Consider the following 19,755-nt stretch of genomic DNA (forward strand, 5'->3'; position numbering starts at 1 on the left):
AGCTCACACCTCCCCTCCCTGTCTGCTGCCCTTGTCTCTCTCTTTCTGCCTGACTCACCTGCACAGGTGAAGCCCATAACGTCATTTAAAGGAGGGCATTACAGGTCACACCCGTGTCTGCGGGCAATGCCCCCCTCCGCAGCTATTGGACGGCGTTATTTGGATTGATATAGAACTCCTCCAATCAGAGTTCACCTTCCCAACTTGTGCCCAATCGCAGATTACAATAGGCATGGAGTGAAACACAAGAATGATTGCCAGCGAAGGCAGCCAATGGGGAAAGTGTGGGCTTCGTGGGGTGGGCGTTTGGGAAGGACTGGGCGTTGTGACTGATTCACATGTTTTCCAATTGAAAGCAAGAGACGGCCGGGCAGTGGTTATTGTCAGGCTGGGGGGCGGGGCGTTGCTGGTTGGGTGGGGGGTGCTGCTGACAGCTCGGTGTAGGGCTTAGTTGTTGGAGTGTTCAGGTCTGGGCGAGTTCCTGACTGAATTGTGGGGATACAGAGGCCTCTTCCAGCGCTTCACAACGCAGGGTAAGGAGCTGCCATTATCGCTGTGTGTGTGGGCTGGGGCGGGCTGGGGAGACTGGCATCTCTTGGTCTATGGCGTGTCCTTCCCTGCCTCTAGCCTGAAGCGCCTTCTCTTTCCTCCTATGGAGCCTGTAGGGCTGTTGGTTCGGGCTTAGCTTTCCTAGTCTCTGAGCTGCTGCTGCTGAACTGCAACTCTCAGTATTCTATGGCAGCTACCCTGCTAGAAATGATAGCTTGGGATAGTCCATATGCCTGACTGCTGCTGAACTGCAACTCTCAGCATTCTATGGCAGCTACCCTGCTAGAAATGATAGCTGGGTATAGTCCATATGCCTCACTGCTGCTGAACTGCAACTCTCAGAATTCTATGGCAGCTAACCTGCTAGAAATGATAGCTGGGTATAGTCCATTGCCTCACTGCTGCTGAACTGCAACTCTCAGAATTCTATGGCAGCTAACCTGCTAGAAATGATAGCTTGGGATAGTCCATATGCCTGACTGCTGCTGAACTGCAACTCTCAGCATTCTATGGCAGCTACCCTGCTAGAAATGATAGCTTGGGATAGTCCATATGCCTGACTGCTGCTGAACTGCAACTCTCAGCATTCTATGGCAGCTAACCTGCTAGAAATGATAGCTGGGTATAGTCCATTGCCTCACTGCTGCTGAACTGCAACTCTCAGAATTCTATGGCAGCTAACCTGCTAGAAATGATAGCTGGGTATAGTCCATTGCCTCACTGCTGCTGAACTGCAACTCTCAGAATTCTATGGCAGCTAACCTGCTAGAAATGATAGCTGGGTATAGTCCATTGCCTCACTGCTGCTGAACTGCAACTCTCGGCATTCTATGGCAGCTAACCTGCTAGAAATGATAGCTTGGGATAGTCCATATGCCTTACTGCTTGCTGCTGCTGAACTGCAACTCTCAGCATTCTATGGCAGCTAACCTGCTACAAATGATAACTGGGTATAGTCCATTGCCTCACTGCTGCTGAACTGCAACTCTCAGCATTCTATGGCAGCTAACCTGCTGTAAATGATAGCTTGGGATAGTCCATATGCCTTGCTGCTGCTGAACTGCAACTCTCAGTATTCTATGGCAGCTAACCTGCTGTAAATGATAGCTTGGGATAGTCCATATGCCTCACTGCTTGCTGCCCATCACTATTAGTCCCTAAAAAAAAAAAATAATATTCTCAGTTTCCCCTTATATTTCAGCCTGTTCCTTATCTATGGGTTAACCCTTTCTCTCCTTGTTGTAACCCCTTCACTGGTGTAACACCTGCTCATTTAACCCCTCCTGTGCTTGCTCTTCTCACCCTTCCCCTATCACCTCATGTGTTACCTTTGTATTTACCCCAGGCAAATGTATATACTGGCTACACCCATCCACACTGATCCCATGGAGGGAAAGTCTCTCTCTCTGTCTGAATGTTTGTTGTTGTTTCTTAAATACCTCCTGTTGTGCTGCTCTGTTCCTGTGTATTGCTACATTGTGTCATTATTCCAGCCTTCATAGCAAGTGATGATTTCTTCTATTAATGCCTATGGGAGAGCAGGTTGGACTTGCTACTACGGCGGATAAAGCATGTACTGTGCTTTTCGCTACAGCTGCCAGCTGAAGGCTGTTGGTGCATCATGGGAATTGTAGTGTAACAATATATGGCCATTGGATTCTGCCCTCGTTAGCATAACCTGTTTATCTAGCAGTAATCCTTTATCCATACACTGTAGAGCTGCCCATACACCCACCGCAAGATCTACTCGTTTGGTGAGGTTGCTAAATAAGCGGAGAATTACCCCATTAAGCCACCCAAACTGGTCTGATAGACCCAACTGGCAACTACTGGGTTTCAAGCTGAGAAGGGTCCTTGCCCGACTGGATTTACCGACCACATGTAGCTGACTTTCGCGCAGATATCCTTTGAGTAGGTCCAACTTGGTCATAATTGGGAGGGGGGTTTATATTGGCTTAACCCTATAATGGAATATTTAGTAACTAACCTTATACTGTATATAAATACAAAATCTATTGTGCAGACGCAGGCAACCCACCCCTGCCCCACCAAACAGCGGTATGACAATACACAATGTGACCTCCCCCCTCCCCACGACCTGACATCCCAGTATGTAGTGAGGGAGTGGCGTTACACAGCACAGACTCTTCCCTGAGGGGGAAACGACATTCTCCGATCCATTGTGGCCCCCAGTCACAGACACACACAGCACAAATGTTGCTTCTGGCCAAGCAGATCAAGTCATTAAATATCTGTAATTTGGGCGGCGTAAAGCATCGACCCACAAAGCAGAATTACAGAATACATGTACGTAACATTTTGATACATTGTCATTTCATTTGTGCGTTTTTATGGGAGTTCTAGGGGTTGCGTTCACTTAGGAGGAAGTTACGTTTTCGACAAATATTGTCTCAGTTAATGGGCTTTTCCATTGCCGTCACTTTAACAAAGTCACATATATCAGTGTTTGGCTTTTTACAGTAGTGGACTTTGTGCGCTTTATTTAGTAGATAGTGCCCCCGCCCACATATAAAGCTTTCGCTCCGTCACTGTGCCAGGCATTCTAAGGACAGTGCCAGGAGTGAGCCCATCATTTGAAATGATTCATGGCCACGGGCTTTGTGTTTTCCCTTCTCGCTGCCAGAGGAGACAGCGGCACATTGAGCCCAAAAGATTAACAGTTGCTTTAGGTGATTGAAAGAATCTGGGAGAGGAATTCTGGGAGGTTTTCTAGACCTCCAATGGGTGGGGGGGGGGTGTATGTTAATGCTAGGGTTGCCCTTATCTGGGGGTGTTCTGTATATAACTATAACTGATCTCTGTCCCAAGATCACTGAATGTCGCAGTTCAGCATCAGTAACTTAAGAAGGAAAGGGGAAATAAAACCTGGGTGTGGGAAAGCAGGTGATACAGGTAGTGACTAATAAGGGGGGCAATATTGTGTGGATGGGGCAGCAGGAATGCTGCGGCTGTTGTCAGGAGGGGTGGGTGCATGAGTCAGGCTTGGAATTTTCATGGGATGGTGTGAATTCTTTCAGTGCTGACAAAAGCAGCCGGGGATGTGGGGGGGATGTGGGGGGGGATGGAGTTCAGTGACTTTGCAGAGGCAGCGAGAGATCAATCACCGGTAAGGAGGATCCTCCTCTCGTGTCAGAGGGGCACTCGTAAGAGACACCTTAGGAAAACTGATTCTGTGTTACAGTGAATCATCCAGAGGCTCACCTCAAAATTATCTTTTAATATCTTATAGGTGGAATTGTGCAGTTGGTCCCCAGCCTGGTTGCTAGGCTTAATAACCACGGCAACTAGATAACCGTTTTGCGCTCCAGTACAACAAGCTCGCAATAATTACATTACAAATTCTTAGAATACTGCTTGTTTGCATCATTCGGATAATGTACCTCCCTGCATGTTGTATTATGAAATGGAATCCTAATCAAGTTTTCCTTTTGCTTTAAATACAGATTATCATTTTAAGTATAAATGCCCCCCCCCCCCGCCCCTCGTTCCTGCTGCCCCTATGCTCTTGGCCACTCTTCCTCCAATTCCCCCCATACCAACTGTGCCCAAGGCATGTGCTGCTCCTGTCTACCCCTGCTTTTGGCCCTAAATCAGCTCTTCTCCAGCTGAGACTCCATTTCCCACAATGGCTTGCATATTCCCCTTACCCCTTGATTCTTCAGCCTCTATCACCCTCCAATTTCCCCCCTTGCTCTCCTCCAACTAAGACTACATTTCCCACAGTGCCTTGCACATTCCCCTGAGCCCCTATCACCCTCCAGTTTCCCCCTTGCTCTCCTCCAGCTAAGACTACATTTCCCACAGTGCCTTGCACATTCCCCTCAGCCCCTATCACCCTCCAATTCCCCCTTGCTCTCCTCCAGCCGAGACTCCATTTCCCACAGTGCCTTGCATATTCCCCTCAGCCCTTTATTCTTCAGCCCCTATCACCCTCCAATTTCCCCCTTGCTCTCCTCCAGCTAAGACTCCATTTCCCACAGTGCCTTGCACACTTCTGTGATTCCCCTACCTTACAAGTCACATTATATGAGAGGTGGAATTGGCATCTTGGCACCACTGGAGCTCACTAGTGCAATATTGTTTTATTGCATTAAATTAAGGCAATATAGTGTTTATTATACAGAGTTTACAGCAGTGTTGGTGCCATTAACGTTACGTGCATTCTATGGAACCCAGGCAATAAAGCTGTTACTCATGTTAATGCTCCATGTGGTGCTTACACCCAGACTATGGCATGGGAAAGCTTCCAGCTAGAAGGCAGTCAGACAAGGGCCGGGCCTTGGGTGAGGCAGAGACGCTACCAGCCTGGATAGAGATGTGTTGTAAGAATCCATAAGCAAATGGGTGTTCCTAGATAATCTCACTGGAAAAATTAAGGTGCATTTCACAGTATGAGATTCAAAAGGGTTGTTCACCTTTGAATTAAACTTTCAGCCCTTGGTCTTCATTTTTTATTTGTGGTTTTTGAATTATGTAGCTTTATATTTAGCAAATCTCCAGTTTACAGTTTTAGTGGCTTTATGGTTGCTAGGGACCAAATTACCCTAGCAACCAGGCAGTGGCTTGGAATGAATAGGAGAAGGCACTGCATAGAAAGATAATTCAGAAAAAGTAACAATAACAAGGAAATTGTAGCTTCAAAGAACAATAGTTTTTGTGACTCCAACCATTTGCCTCTGTGCCACCAACATTCCTGGTTAATAAATACCCTCAGTTCGCAAGGTGCCATAAGGACTGGGCTTGGGGCCTTACAGTGTGGACTTGACATCGCCTGCTGCCTTTAGCCTTGCACAAAATGATGTTGGGCTTGCAATCTATCACTGGGCTCTGCCCTTTGTTGTAATTGAGTTTGCTGGTGAAACAGGGCAACTTCCTGTATTTGATCTGCTCCCAAAATGTCACAAATCTCTTAATAAGTGACTTTTAGGTGACATGATGGATCATCTGAATGTGTGCTTGGGGGGGAGGATAAAGCCATACTTGTCAGCATTGATCAGTTAGTTCCGCTCCGGCACTGACACTTTTTGGAACTTTTTTCTTTTTTAAACCAGGCCACTGTAAACTGTGTGTTCAAATCCAGAGGCAGACTGGGCCTGTTAGGGTGAAGACACACTGAGCCTCTAGCAGCAGCTACTTTTTCATGGCTACTATACTCTAGAAAATACCCTGCCATAGACAATACTGAGAATTCCCTCTGCTAAAACACACGTAGAGACGATTCCCAGTAAATGATCAGCATTGTCAATTTTAGTAGCTGCTACTAGTAGCTCCGTGTGTCTTCACCCTTAGGGTGGCCATACACAGGTAGATTTTAAGCTGCTGATTTGAGTCCTTCAGACCGTTTTGGCAGCTTATCTGCCCATGTATGTGGACCCCCTTTGGTCACCCCGACTAATATATATGGCAAAAAATTGGCCAGGCATTGATTGGGGATACAATTACCATTTGCAATTGCAAAGTCTACATCATACTAAATGTTAATTTAAAGGTGAACTACCCCTTTTAAGATGGAGAAAGGGCCAAATGTTGTTGGTGATATAGGTGCCTATCGTGGAAATAAGAAAGGGCAGGTATCAAGTGGATTAGGCTAGGGCCTGCCATGGCCTAGACCAGGGGCCCCCAACCTTTCACACTCGTGAGCCTCAAATGTAAAAAGACTTGAGGAGCAACACAAGCACCATAAAAGTTCATGGAGGAGCCAAATAAGGGCTGTGATTGGCTATTAGGGGCCTCTATGCACACTATCAGCTTACAGGGGCTTTATTTGGTAGGAAATCTTGTTTTTATTCAACCAAAACTTGCCCCTAAGTCAGGAATTCAAAAATAACTCCCTGGTTTGGGGACACTGAGAGCAACATCCAAGGGGTTGGGGAGCAACATGTTGCCCCTGAGCCACCTCTTTTCTTCTGACAGGCCAGTCCCACCCTGTGCGCCTACAGGCTATGAAACTAGTACATATCATTGGAATTTCTAGACTAGTGCAACACACAGGGCAGGGAGAGGGTACGGTATTCACTATATGAGCCTTGGAACAAGCGGCCATTGTTGCTTTAGGTCTTGCAGAAATCACCTTGCACAGGTTTACAAGGAGTTGTAGTCTTATCTGCACGTATTTCAACCAAACCATCTTTCAAGGTAATTATTTCAATTAATGGCACAGGCCGCCGGTTTATATCAGGGCAGTTTCAGTAGACTGGCATTGGTTGCCTTCCACCTATTCTTTCCTGGCAGTTTCTGCTTCATCTGAGACCCTGATTTGCTAGCACATAACCAATCAATTTTGTATCTTTGACCTCATTCCTTATTGTGGCTTGAAAGGTGTTTTAGCGGCGTGAATCTTGCATTCGGTGTGTTAGTACTTAAGCTTCAATATTCGCTTTTCTCCCAAACACAAGGCATTACTGTGGTTAATGACAAGGTTTAAAGGGAAGTTAGCTTTTGGTATGATGTAAAAAGCGCTATTCTGAGACAGTTTGCATTTGTTTTTAATTATCTGTGGTTTTTGCATTTAGTTTTTTGATCAGCAGCTCTCCAGCTATAGTTCAACAGCTGTCTGGTTGCTATGGTCCAAATTACCCTAGCAACCAGGCAGTGGCTTGAGCAAGGGACTGGACTATGGATTGCAAATGGCCTAAAAAGAAACATAAAGGTCCCCAATACACATGAAGATCCGCTCGTTTGGCGAGATCGCCAAGCGAGCGGATCTTCACCCGATATCCCCACCTACGGGTGGGTGATATCGGGGAACGTGTAGGCTAATTCGATTGTTCGGCCCTGGGGCCAAATGATCGAATAATATTGGTGGCAATGGGGCAGATCCAACTGAATTTTCTAACCTGCCCAATCGATATCTACTCGATTTCAGGCCAGATATCTGTCGGGCAGGCCTGTCGGTAGTGCCCATACACGGGCCGATTAGCTGCCAAATCAGTCTAAGGGACCAATATCGGCAGCTACAATCGGCCCGTGTATGGGGACCTTTACTCATTAAAAGTAACAATGACGATAAAATGATAGCCTTACGGAGCAAGTTTTGTGGCTGTCTTCTATTTATATTCCCAACTCTTGCTCATACTGCTGCCTGGTTGCTAGGGTTAATTGCACTCTAGCATCCAAATAGCTGCTGAAATACCAAACTAGTGACGCTGAACGAAAAGCTAAATAACTGAAAAATCATAATCATAAATTAAGACCAACTGCAAATTGCCTTAGAATATCAATATCTACATCATATTACAAGTTAATTTAAAGGTGAACAAACCCTTTCAAAAGGTCCTAAGAATTGGCCATTCAGTTACATAAGTTAACATAAAGGGGAACCGCCTCTTTAAGCAGTGCTGTTACTGTTGGGTTATTATTCTGCTTTCTCAACCTAGCATTTTTCCTGCCTGCTGGTAGCGCATTGTAAATTGCTGACTCATGTTGGAATCAGCCAATCACAGCAGGTACAATCTGTCAGCGGCTCATAGCATGCAGCTGCAGTAAAATAAAAGATAGTTTAGTAGATTTTTCATTACAGCGGCAGTTCCCCTTTAATATTGGAACCTACCCTGGCTATTTGAAAATGTAATCGGATTTGTTTTGCAAATAAGTCCGGGAAATGTATTTCCATGAGGCTTAAAAATAAGCGTGACCCTGCCGCTTCCCCTTTGTAGCCTGATGCCTGACAGTATTGTCAAATGGCATTGGTGCCTTCCCCTGTTGTGGCGTTTTTATGTAACATCGTTGCTGCTGCACAAATACAAAGGCGTTGTGTCTATTGGTTTCCTACCAAGGTCACGCAGGTAGCTGCCATTGATTGTGTATGTGTGAAACGGCACTTTATGTGACGCCAGCTGTCTCACATCCCCGCCGCGCTTCTATGGCTGATAGTCCTTCAAGCAAACCCATTGTCACTCTGTGCTCTCTTCTACATGGGCTGAGTGTATCCTTGTAAAGGCAACCGGCCCCTTCCTTTTATATTATCATTATTTCTTATTATTCTCTTCTAACTTATCAAAACAGATTTGTTTTTTCAAGCTTTGAGATGCTGAAGTCTTCCATCCGAGTTTTTTTTTCTTTTGCTTTTTTGTACCTGTACTTGATCCCAACTAAGATATAATTACCCCTTATTGGGGGCAGAACAGCCCTATTGGGTTTATTTAATGGTTAAATGATTCCCTTTTCTCTGTAATAATAAAACAGTACTTGTACTTGATCCCAACTAAGATATAATTACCCCTTATTGGGGGCAGAACAGCCCTATTGGGTTTATTTAATGGTTAAATGATTCCCTTTTCTCTGTAATAATAAAACAGTACCTGTACTTGATCCCAACTAAGATATAATTACCCCTTATTGGGGGCAGAACAGCCCTATTGGGTTTATTTCATGGTTAAATGATTCCCTTTTTCTCTGTAATAATAAAACAGTCCCTGTACTTGATCCCAACTAAGATATAATTACCCCTTATTGGGGGCAGAACAGCCCTATTGGGTTTATTTAATGGTTAAATGATTCCCTTTTCTCTGTAATAATAAAACAGTACCTGTATTTGATCCCAACTAAGATATAATTACCCCTTATTGGGGGCAGAACAGCCCTATTGGGTTTATTTAATGGTTAAAGGATTCCCTTTTCTCTGTAATAATAAAACAGTACCTGTACTTGATCCCAACTAAGATATAATTACCCCTTATTGGGGGCAGAACAGCCCTATTGGGTTTATTTAATGGTTAAAGGATTCCCTTTTTCTCTGTAATAATAAAAAAGTACCTGTACTTGATCCCAACTAAGATATAATTACCCCTTATTGGGGGCAGAACAGCCCTATTGGGTTTATTTAATGGTTAAATTATTCCCTTTTTCTCTGTAATAATAAAACAGTCCCTGTACTTGATCCCAACTAAGATATAATTACCCCTTATTGGGGGCAGAACAGCCTTATTGGGTTTATTTAATGGTTAAATGATTCCTTTTTCTCTGTAATAATAAAACAGTACCTGTACTTGATCCCAACTAAGATATAATTACCCCTTATTATATGAGAGGGGCTTGGATAGAGAAATAAGTGCTAAAAAGTAACAATAACAATTGAACTGTAGTTTCACAAAGCAATCGTTTTGGCTGCCGGGGTCAGTGACGCCCGTTTGAAAGCTGCAGAGAAGGCAAATAATTTAAAAACTAGAAATCATGGAGACCAATTGAAAAGTTGCTTAGAATTGGCCATTCTATAATATACTTAAACCACTGCTCTAATGGGATCTCCCTAGTGTTGATTGTTGAAGGGAGCCGACCCAACTAACCTGGGTCATCGGCCAACCCGAAAAAATAATAGGGTTATTTTGACCAATCGTGTGCGGCCAAACTGTAGAACATCAGTCCAGTTTTTCTGTTACATTTCCACTAGTTTGCTAGTTAGTGCCCGTCTGGTATAAAATGGAATGGCGCTTCTGCAGAGTCAGCAGTTGTGAAACTCCATTAACTCTCAGCTATGAACAGTGCAAAGGAAAACCAATGTCCTGCATCTTTATGGAATTTTCCTCTATCCGTAGATAATCCATGCTGATTTCTATGATAGCTATGTGTACGCTTGGGCTGCTGTCAAATGGAGAAAATCTTACGGATTTCAACAGGAGCCCTCAAGACATCAGTTCTGCCATCCTCGCTAGTTTCATGGTGATGGGGGGACTGTCAATGGCATTTTCCTGTCTGCGCATCCCACAGATATATCTTTGCTTTCTTTCCAGTAAATAGCAACTGGGCCTGAATGACCAGTTACTACAGTGACCCCCAACCAGTGGCTCAGGGGCAACATGTTGCTCCCCAACCCCTTGGATGTTGCTCCCAGGGGCCTCAAACCAGGTGGCATTTTTACATTTCTGGCTTGGAAGTCCAGAGACCGTTTTAGCCCAAGAAGAGACTCCTGGGGGCCAGCTGGCCACACGGGGCTACCAAATAGCCAATCACAGCCCTTATTTGCCCCCCAAGGAACTTGTTTGATGCTTTTGTGGCTCACAAGTAAAAAGGTTGGGGTTCCCTGAGTTGCTGTATGTTCAAGATTAAATCTAGCAGCCGATTCTGACTTGAAATAATGTCTTGGGAATTGGGAATAAGTCACCATCCTGGATTGCCTGGAATTCAAATACACGGGACTGTAACTGCCCCATGTGACATTTATGCTTTTGGCCATGGTTGGAGATGGTACGGCAGTGAGAACATATGACTCTCCAGCAAACAACCCCCTTTGCTGTTCAATCATTGTAAATTAAGCTTCTCGGTATATAAAAGCATTACAGGGGGCAATAGTAATGCAATTTCTATAGTCACTCAAGCAGAGATACAGTTAATACTGTCAGTGCATTAAGCTATGAGCTGTTGGGTTCTGGTTCATTAGGAAGAGCTGGCTGGAGTTCAAGCTTGCAGAATGCCAAACTGACTTTCATAACAGTGGCTTGATGTTTTCTTTTGCAAAGGTCTAGTAATACACATTACTGCATCCTTTTTGTGCAAGACCCTCCAACCCAGGTTGGGGAGCCACACAAGCGTGAAAAAAAGTTCCTTGGGAATCCAAACAATGGCTGTAATTGGCTATTTTGTTAGCCAATTTGTTAGTTTTTGCAGCATTTTTTTTTAAAAAGATGTGCAATCACAATGGAAGATACCCCTTAGGGCAAGCTGGCCACGTTTGGATTGTTTACATTGGAGAAGGTTGAAGGAACATGGGGCAGTTTCTCCTCTTGAGCATTTCACCTAGGAGAGTAATACCCAAAAGAGACCTCGCTACCTTCTCTCCAGTTTCACTGAGCAGAAGTGCAGATCCACCTTACCATATGAATGAGAACTGCTTAAAAGGTCTAATACTGGTGGAACTTGTCCTAACTTCCCACACCTTGTGTCTCAACCCTTTCTCCTTGTAGAGTGTAAGCTCTTTTGGGCAGGGCTCTCTTCACCTCTTGTATTGGTTATTGGTTGCTTTATATGTTACTCTGTATGTCCAATGTATGTGACCCACTTATTGTACAGCGCTGCGGGATATGTTGGCTCTTTATAAATAAATGTTAATAATAATAACAATAATAAAAAGCCGTCCCAGTCAATATCAGGTGGCAGGAGCAACCGAGTGCTTTTCTTCTGGCTGACATACGAGTGGGAAAAAAATGTCTTGTATTTTTGTTTTTTTTTTTTATTTGTCTTGTCTAGCCCAACGTATAAGGATAAGCATCTAGAGGACTGCAAAAATCCACATTAAAGCTGTCTGTCTGACTATGTTAGGACATACAGAATCATTCTGATCCATAAGTAACAAGCTTGCATGATAGGGAGAATTTGGATTCCTAGTGCCCCAGAGACTGCTCATACTGCTTGATTCTATGGGCAAACTGCTGAGAGACTCTAAAGCAGAAATGGTTGTGTGGGGCTTTTGGTTGGATGATATTATGGATGCAGCGAATCCAGGATTCTGTTCGGGATTGGGCCAAGATTGTGCCTTTATTGGCAGGGTTTGGATTTGGCCGAATCCATGTGTCTGGCTGACCAGAATCCTGTCTTTAGCAAAGGTAAATCTCCTTATTTTCCCCATATAAGTACAGGGCACTTGGCCCAATGATAGGCTTACTGGGCGCAACACTGTAGTTCATCCTGGCGAGCTTGTTTGTTTTGCTGGGAAAGAACCAGAGGCAGTCATTTCTCAAATCAACCTGTGTGCTCTCCCTATTCACATTCCTCACATTCTACAAAAAGAGGCAGGGCCACATTTACCCTGCAGTGTCAACAAGTAAAATTCTTCTATTCTTGTAAGAGGGGGTCCAGCTCTGCCCCGCTTGTACTGTTGTTTGTTTTGTATACTTTACTTCTTAGGGAACAAAATGGCGGCTTAAGGGAAACAATGGGAAAGGGCAGTATTTACTGATATATATTCCAGTTTGATAAGATTCTTTAATAGGCCACTTAAGGTGCCAATACACTTTATGATCCGCTCGCTTGGCGGGGGCGCCAAGCGAGCGGATCTTCTCCCGATATCCCCACCTACGGGTGGGTGATATCGGGGAAAATGTAGGCTAATTCGATCCCTGAGGCCAAAGATCGAATTCTAATGGCGGCAACGGCATAGTCGTTCAGGGACCACATAAACGAGCCGATGTGGTTCCCGATCCAACTGAATCTTTTAACCTGCCCGATCGATATCTGGCCAATTTCAGGCCAGATATCAGTCTGGTATGCCCGTCATTTCTGCCCCTAAATGGCCCAATAAGCTGCCGAATTGGTGCAAGGGACCGATATCGGCAGATGCAATTGGCCCGTGTATGGCCACCTTTAGTTTATATGACTTTATCTGTTGCTTAAGTATTTATTCTGGAGGTATAGTTTCCCTTTTAACCTGAAAAAAATGTAGACTGTACGTTGGCAATAGGCTGTTAGTCACCTTGCCGTTGACCCGGTGGGGAAAGGGTAACACAATATCTGTCCAATAGCCGCAGATTTAGCACTAACAAACAGATCCATGTTCCCATTCTGTTGCCGAGTAAAGAGCCATAAATGCCATTTAGGAATTTATCAGCAATGAAGTATCCTTGGTATTCTAAACAGCGTATTGTTATCTGCTCTGAAATGTGGGAAACTGCAGCCATATGAGAAGCTGAATGTAAGCCCACAAGGCCACACAGAAGCTATTTATATAAACGACATCACGGCTTCTGAAGCAAATACACATTTTTAACAGGACAGGAAAATGATATATTCAGATACGGCACATAGAGAGCCCTTTCTTTTTCTTTTCTGACTGACAACTTAAAGGTACAGGTATGGGACCCATTATCCAGAATGCTTGGGACCTGGGGTTTTCCGGATAAGGGGGTTTTCCATAATTCAGATCTCCTACCTTAAGTGTGGTATTAAAATTATTTAAACAGTAATTAAACCCAATAGGGCTGTTCTGCCCCCAATAAGGGGTAATTATATCTTAGTTGGGATCAAGTACAGGTACTGTTTTATTATTACAGAAAAAAGGGAATCATTTAACCATGAAATAAACCCAATAGGATTGTTCTGCCCCCAATAAGGGGTAATTATGTCTTAGTTGGGATCAAGTACAGATACTGTTTTATTATTACAGAGAAAAGGGAATCATTTAACCATGAAATAAACCCAATAGGGCTGTTCTGCCCCAATAAGGGGTAATTATATCTTAGTTGGGATCAAGTACAGGTACTGTTTTATTATTACAGAGAAAAGGGAATAATTTAACCATGAAATAAACCCAATAGGGCTGTTCTGCCCCCAATAAGGGGAAAAATGTGAACTATTTGATTAAAATGGACTCTATGGGAGATGGCCTTTCCGTAATTCGGAACTTTCTGAATAATGGGTTTTCCGGATAAGTGGTCCGATACCTGTACATAGCACTCCAGTTGCGATAAATATAATTTCTACTGAAATTAGTTTTTGTCTGTCCCTATGCTGCTTCTTTCACCGTCCAGAATATACTAGGCATTGTGGGAACTGGAGTCTTGGCTAGATGGGAGCCATAGTGTATTGGGACTAGCCATAAAGAGAATATCAGGGGACAGAATGCTTTCAGCAGCAATTACAGTTACAAATAATTTAAAAATCACTTACATTTTTAATTCCGTTATATTGGAAAGTTGCTTAGAAATTGTATTATTTTACATCGTGCAACTTATTTTCGGGGTGGGCTGTTACTGCCAAGAAGTCTTTAGTATTCAGGCACAGGACTAGCAGATTTTATATATATTTAAAGGTTATGTTTGTTCAAATGTTTCATATGTTTTGTATTCTGGATAAGGGCTCTTTCTGTAATTTGGATCTCCATATCTTAAATCCACTAAAAAATATATAAAACATTAATCAAACCCAACAGGATTATTTTGCATCAAATAAGGATTATTTATATTTTAGTTGGGATGAAGTACAGGTACTGTTTTATTATTACAGAGAAAAGGGAATCATTTAACCATGAAATAAACCCAATAGGGCTGTTCTGCCCCAATAAGGGGTAATTATATCTTAGTTGGGATCAAGTACAGGTACTGTTTTATTATTACAGAGAAAAGGGAATCATTTAACCATTAAATAAACCCAATAGGGCTGTTCTGCCCCAATAAGGGGTAATTATATCTTAGTTGGGATCAAGTACAGGTACTGTTTTATTATTACAGAGAAAAGGGAATCATTTAACCATGAAATAAACCCAATAGGGCTGTTCTGCCCCCAATAAGGGCTAATTATATCTTAGTTGGGATCAAGTACAGGTACTGTTTTATTATTACAGAGAAAAGGGAATCATTTAAACATGAAATAAACCCAATAGGGCTGTTCTGCCCCCAATAAGGGGTAATTATATCTTAGTTGGGATCAAGTACAGGCACTGTTTTATTATTACAGAGAAAAGGGAATCATTTAACCATTAAATAAACCCAATAGGGCTGTTCTGCCCCCAATAAGGGGTAATTATATCTTAGTTGGGATCAAGTACAGGTACTGTTTTAGTATTACAGAGAAAAAGGAAATCAATATTAAAAATCTCAATTATTTGATTAAAATTGAGTCTATGGGAGACAGGCTTTCCCTAATTCGGAGCTTTCTCGATAATGGGTTTCCGGATAACTGATCCCATACCTGTACATTCTCCTTGGCACAGAACCGAATATTCTGCACCTTTAGGTACAGTGACGTATTCTTTGCAGACTGGTTGGTTGATGAGAAGGAAATTCATGGTATATGGATTGTTGTCAGACAGTGCTGCAATTGCATCCCGTCGGATATACCCATGCACAAGCTGCTGGGGCTCATTTACACACCATTGCAATATGGTTACTTTCATCAGGGGCCAGTTACCCGTCTGTCGTTGTGTTTTTTGAGTCACTAAGGAAAGGAACATCCCAGTGCAATGCATTGTGGGTTATGTAGTTCCTGCATGCTGTCTGTAAGCTGTGTTACAATTTGTAACATCAATGTTTTAGTCCCTCCTCCCCTGCCAGGATTACAAATGATGCAGAAAAAGAACCTGTGTTTGGCCACCTTTAGGACTATCCCAAAAGACGGCAAATAAGGACAGGAGTTGAGTGAAGATTCTGTAATTCTGCATGTTACACAATACTCAATGCCTGTGCTGCCATAGCTGGATCCTACATGGGCTAAACTGGTGCTAATGCCCCTGGCCTCTGCTCTTTGAAAGCTCAGACACCATGGAAAGTAATGGGGAGAGATCACCTCTTGCCTGCAGGCACCATGCTTGCAACTTACTTTTTCTCTAATAACATGTCTAACTGGTGAGTTCACATTGTTTGGCTTGTCGGGGCCTGAAGCTTTCTCCAAATTACCTGCACTGTAACGTAGGGCCAACAAAATGGGTTTTGCTTTCTGACTTTGTTCCTTCCCTCTTTGCAAAGTAGAAATCCCCTCAGTTTATTACTAGGGAGACTTTAGCCCCACGCTATCTTTGGAGGCTGCCATTCAGCTTCCAGTACAGGTGTAAGGCCTAGATTTGCATGGCAGGTAACACATAAGCTGGTAAAGGGATATCAAAGGAAAAGAAATAAATGTACACAATGAAAGCAAATGTAGTTCTACGCAACATTGTTTCAGAACGAGCAGTGGTGGAGGGTCAAAAATAATGCTTTCGGCTGATAGAGCCTTAGTTATTGAAAATGTTCAAACGGGAACCAAAATTTAGGAGCCCCAAACAACACAGAAACCCCTAATATCCCTATCCCTGTAATCTGTTCCTTCAAACAGTAGGAATAAATACCATTTTTATATGCTGAAATCCAGCTGCAAAACTGTTCTTCTCTTTCTGCATCATTTGAAATCCTGGCAGGGGAGGAGGGACTAAACCATTGATGTTACACATTGTAACAACTTCTTCCCAGCTTACAGACAGCATGCAGGAACTACATAACCCACAATGCATTGCACTGGGATGTTCCTTCCCTTATTGACATAACGTATGCAGGGATTTGTCGTATTGGGAGGATGCAGGTTTCAAAGTAGTCAGACTGATGAACAGGGGGTGGGGCTTAGGAACTGTTCCAAGCCATGTTATTACTTTTCAAAAAGTCTTTTTGTGTTTGGGTGGAGTTCCACCACAGAAATGGGAAGGTTGCTTAGAATAGGCTTGCCGCGTTTTAGCAGACTTAACTCCAGACGGGGGGCATTCTCTGTTGTGTTGTGTCTGAAGGTGCCCATATACGTGAAGATCCACTCGCTTGGCGAGGTCGCCAAGTGAGTGGATCTTCCCCCGGTATCCCCACCTACGGGTGGGCGATATGGGGGAAAATGTAGGCCAAACAATCAAATTATATTGGCGGCAATGGGGCAGTTGGTTCAGGGACCGCATCAACGAGCCAATGCGATCCAACTAAATCTTTTAACCTGCCCGATTGATATCTGGCCAATATCAGGCCAGATATCGGTCGGGCAGGCCCCTCGTTCCTGCCCATACATGGGCCGATAAGATGCTGAATCGGTCCAAGGGACCAATATTGGCTGCTACTATCGGCCCGTGTTAGTACTAATATGTGTAACACCTAGCATTGGGCAAGCTAATGCTGCTCCTGGGCAAACTTAGTGCCTTTTTTTTTTTTTAACGTATGGGGGCTTGTGTTTTCCATCTCAGGAGAGTTTGAAGCCCCACTCTGACAATAATTAGGTGATACTCCTGTAGTGCCGCCATTACATAATTCACTTTCCAGCACATTTACTTCTAAGCCATAAGCGGTTGTGGTCCAGTTCACCGTGTGCTAATGGATTCTGAATAGTTTAAATGTCTAGTAGGCTTCTCCCTCTGTGCCGAAGTAAAGAGCAAATCACCGGAGTGTCCAATTATATTGTCCTTTCAGACCAAAGCCTATAATTCTTCTTGAGAGTCAAGAAGCCATTATCTCTATTCATATATACAGTATGTGCTTGGCAGGCTATGATATAGTCACGCTGTGTTGGTAAGTCTCTTTATTGGCTGTCTCTAATGCTGCAAGCGACATGCTTTTATGTATGGGGAAATACATACGTTCTACATATAAATACAGGTATCGGACCCCTTATCTGGAAACCCGTTATCCAGAAAGCCCCGAATTACGGAAAGCCCATCTCCCATAGACCCAATTTTTTCTGTAGTAATAAAACAGTACCTGTACTTGATCCCAACTAAGATATAATTACCCCTTATTGGGGCAGAACAGCCCTATTGGTTTATTTCATGGTTAAATGATTCCCTTTTCTCTGTAATAATAAAACAGTACCTGTACTTGATCCCAACTAAGATATAATTACCCCTTATTGGGGCAGAACAGCCCTATTGGGTTTATTTCATGGTTAAATGATTCCCTTTTCTCTGTAATAATAAAACAGTACCTGTACTTGATCCCAACTAAGATATAATTACCCCTTATTGGGGCAGAACAGCCCTATTGGGTTTATTTAATGGTTAAATGATTCCCTTTTCTCTGTAATAATAAAACAGTACCTGTACTTGATCCCAACTAGGATATAAATAATTCTTATTGGATGCAAATTTTTTTTTTTTTTTTTTTTTATTATTTTCTAAAATGGTCTTAAAAAAAAAAAAAAAAAAAAAATCACAAGCCAGAAGCTAATTGTTCAAATTTTGCAAGGCAGCATCAAAAAGCATTCACGCAGCTAATTACAATAAACAGGGAAAGCCAATCACATGCATTTGCTATCAAAGGGAAAGTAATTGTTCCTTTGTGTGCATGTCACATTGAGGTATAAACACAGCCAGGGCAAATAGCTAAGGTTACAATAAGATATATACTGTGTTCAGCTCGTGTTATGGATCCCGTGCTATGCCTGGAATGCCTGGGAGCTGAAAGTATTCCGTTAATGCCCATCCAGTAGGCCCCGTGTGATCTTATTACTGTTGTTCAAAAACAGCATGAAACGCGATGCTGATAAGAATTTGCCCTTTAGCCCTAAGGAATAGTTAGTGTTGGGGCAAACACTCCGTTTCAGCCTGTATTTATTGTGATTTGCTTATCTGGAGGGCATTTTGTGTGAGGTTCAGTACTTATCTAGGTTATGCCTTTTTGGGTTACCATTTGCTTTTTAATTGTAAATGATATTGAAATGGTTGGCTTGCTTATTTGGTCACCTCTAGTTTTAAAGGCAAAAATGAGGGATGCGGTGAATCCAAGATTCGGTTCAGAATTTGGCCAAGATTCTGCCTTTCAGCAAGATTTGTGTTCTGTCGAATCCGTGCCTCTGTCCAAATTGAATCCGAATCAGTTGCAAGTTTTTCAAAATGCACGATTCTCTTTTACTCTTCCTTATTCAGATTCGGTTTAGTATTCGCCTGAATCTTTCACAAAGGATTCGGGGTTCGGCTGGATCCTAAAATGGTGGATTCGGTGCATCCCGATCCTTGTGGTTGTAGGTAAGCCGTGTCAGCCGGCCGCCCCCAGTTCAGTTAACATGTAGGGTTGATTGCCAGTCCGGGCCTGAATATGGCACACAATCATGTTTTGGCAAATGCCGAAGCATATGGTATAAGCTGCCATAGACCTGGTAAGGAGCCTCCTTATTTAGTTCCTACCCCTGACTGATTAACCGGTTTCCACTCCTATGACTGACCCAGTTTAGCCCAAACTACACTGCTTCTTATTCCCTCTCTATCCTGATTGACCAACTGCATCTATGTATCAGTGGATTTGCCTAACAAGTCTTGCAAGTCATCCATATCCAGACCTGATCAGATTTCCTCATTTAGAGTCAGGTCAGTCCTGTGCAGAACAATAGTGCACAGCATATAAATGTTGCCGAGGGTGCCCATACGGTAGATTTTGATCTGCCAGAACATCTTGAGCTGGTGGCCAGTAGATCATAGCAGCAAAACATTATATATAGGGCTGACATTATACATAATTTACATCAGTCCGAGTTCCAGTTCATTCAGTTATATCCCTTGGTTTTTTTTTAATTTTTGATCCCATACTTGATTCTGTAGGCCAGTGGTTGCCATGTGTGCAATCTAGCAGCAGGAGGGGTGCATAAGGCATGACTGCTGATTACTGTAATGGAAGAATAGGCACCGTGACCTTATGAGACCTCAATAAAAGGCCATTTACAAAAAACCTAGATTATGACTGTTCTGAGTGGTCTCAAGAGTACCGTAAGTCCTTCTATTGGTAAATGGGGGTGGTGCGTAGATGGAGTTATCCTCATTTGTGTTGT

The 19,755-nt window shown here is 43.2% G+C and overlaps 1 protein-coding gene across 2 annotated transcripts in view; it reads left to right on the forward strand.

Annotated features, from left to right (window-relative positions):
- Positions 1-420: 420 nt before the first annotated feature.
- The window catches only part of jup (junction plakoglobin), a 55,991-nt gene continuing 36,656 nt past the window's right edge, over positions 421-19,755 (forward strand). The window contains exon 1 of one of the 2 annotated variants that reach the window (XM_018097687.2): positions 421-533. The gene's annotated coding sequence lies outside the window, so the exon portion shown is untranslated. 2 annotated transcript variants of the gene reach the window in all.

The sequence above is a fragment of the Xenopus tropicalis genome, chromosome 10 (assembly GCF_000004195.4).
Source record: "Xenopus tropicalis strain Nigerian chromosome 10, UCB_Xtro_10.0, whole genome shotgun sequence".
In the NCBI taxonomy this organism is placed as follows: Eukaryota; Metazoa; Chordata; class Amphibia; order Anura; family Pipidae; genus Xenopus; species Xenopus tropicalis.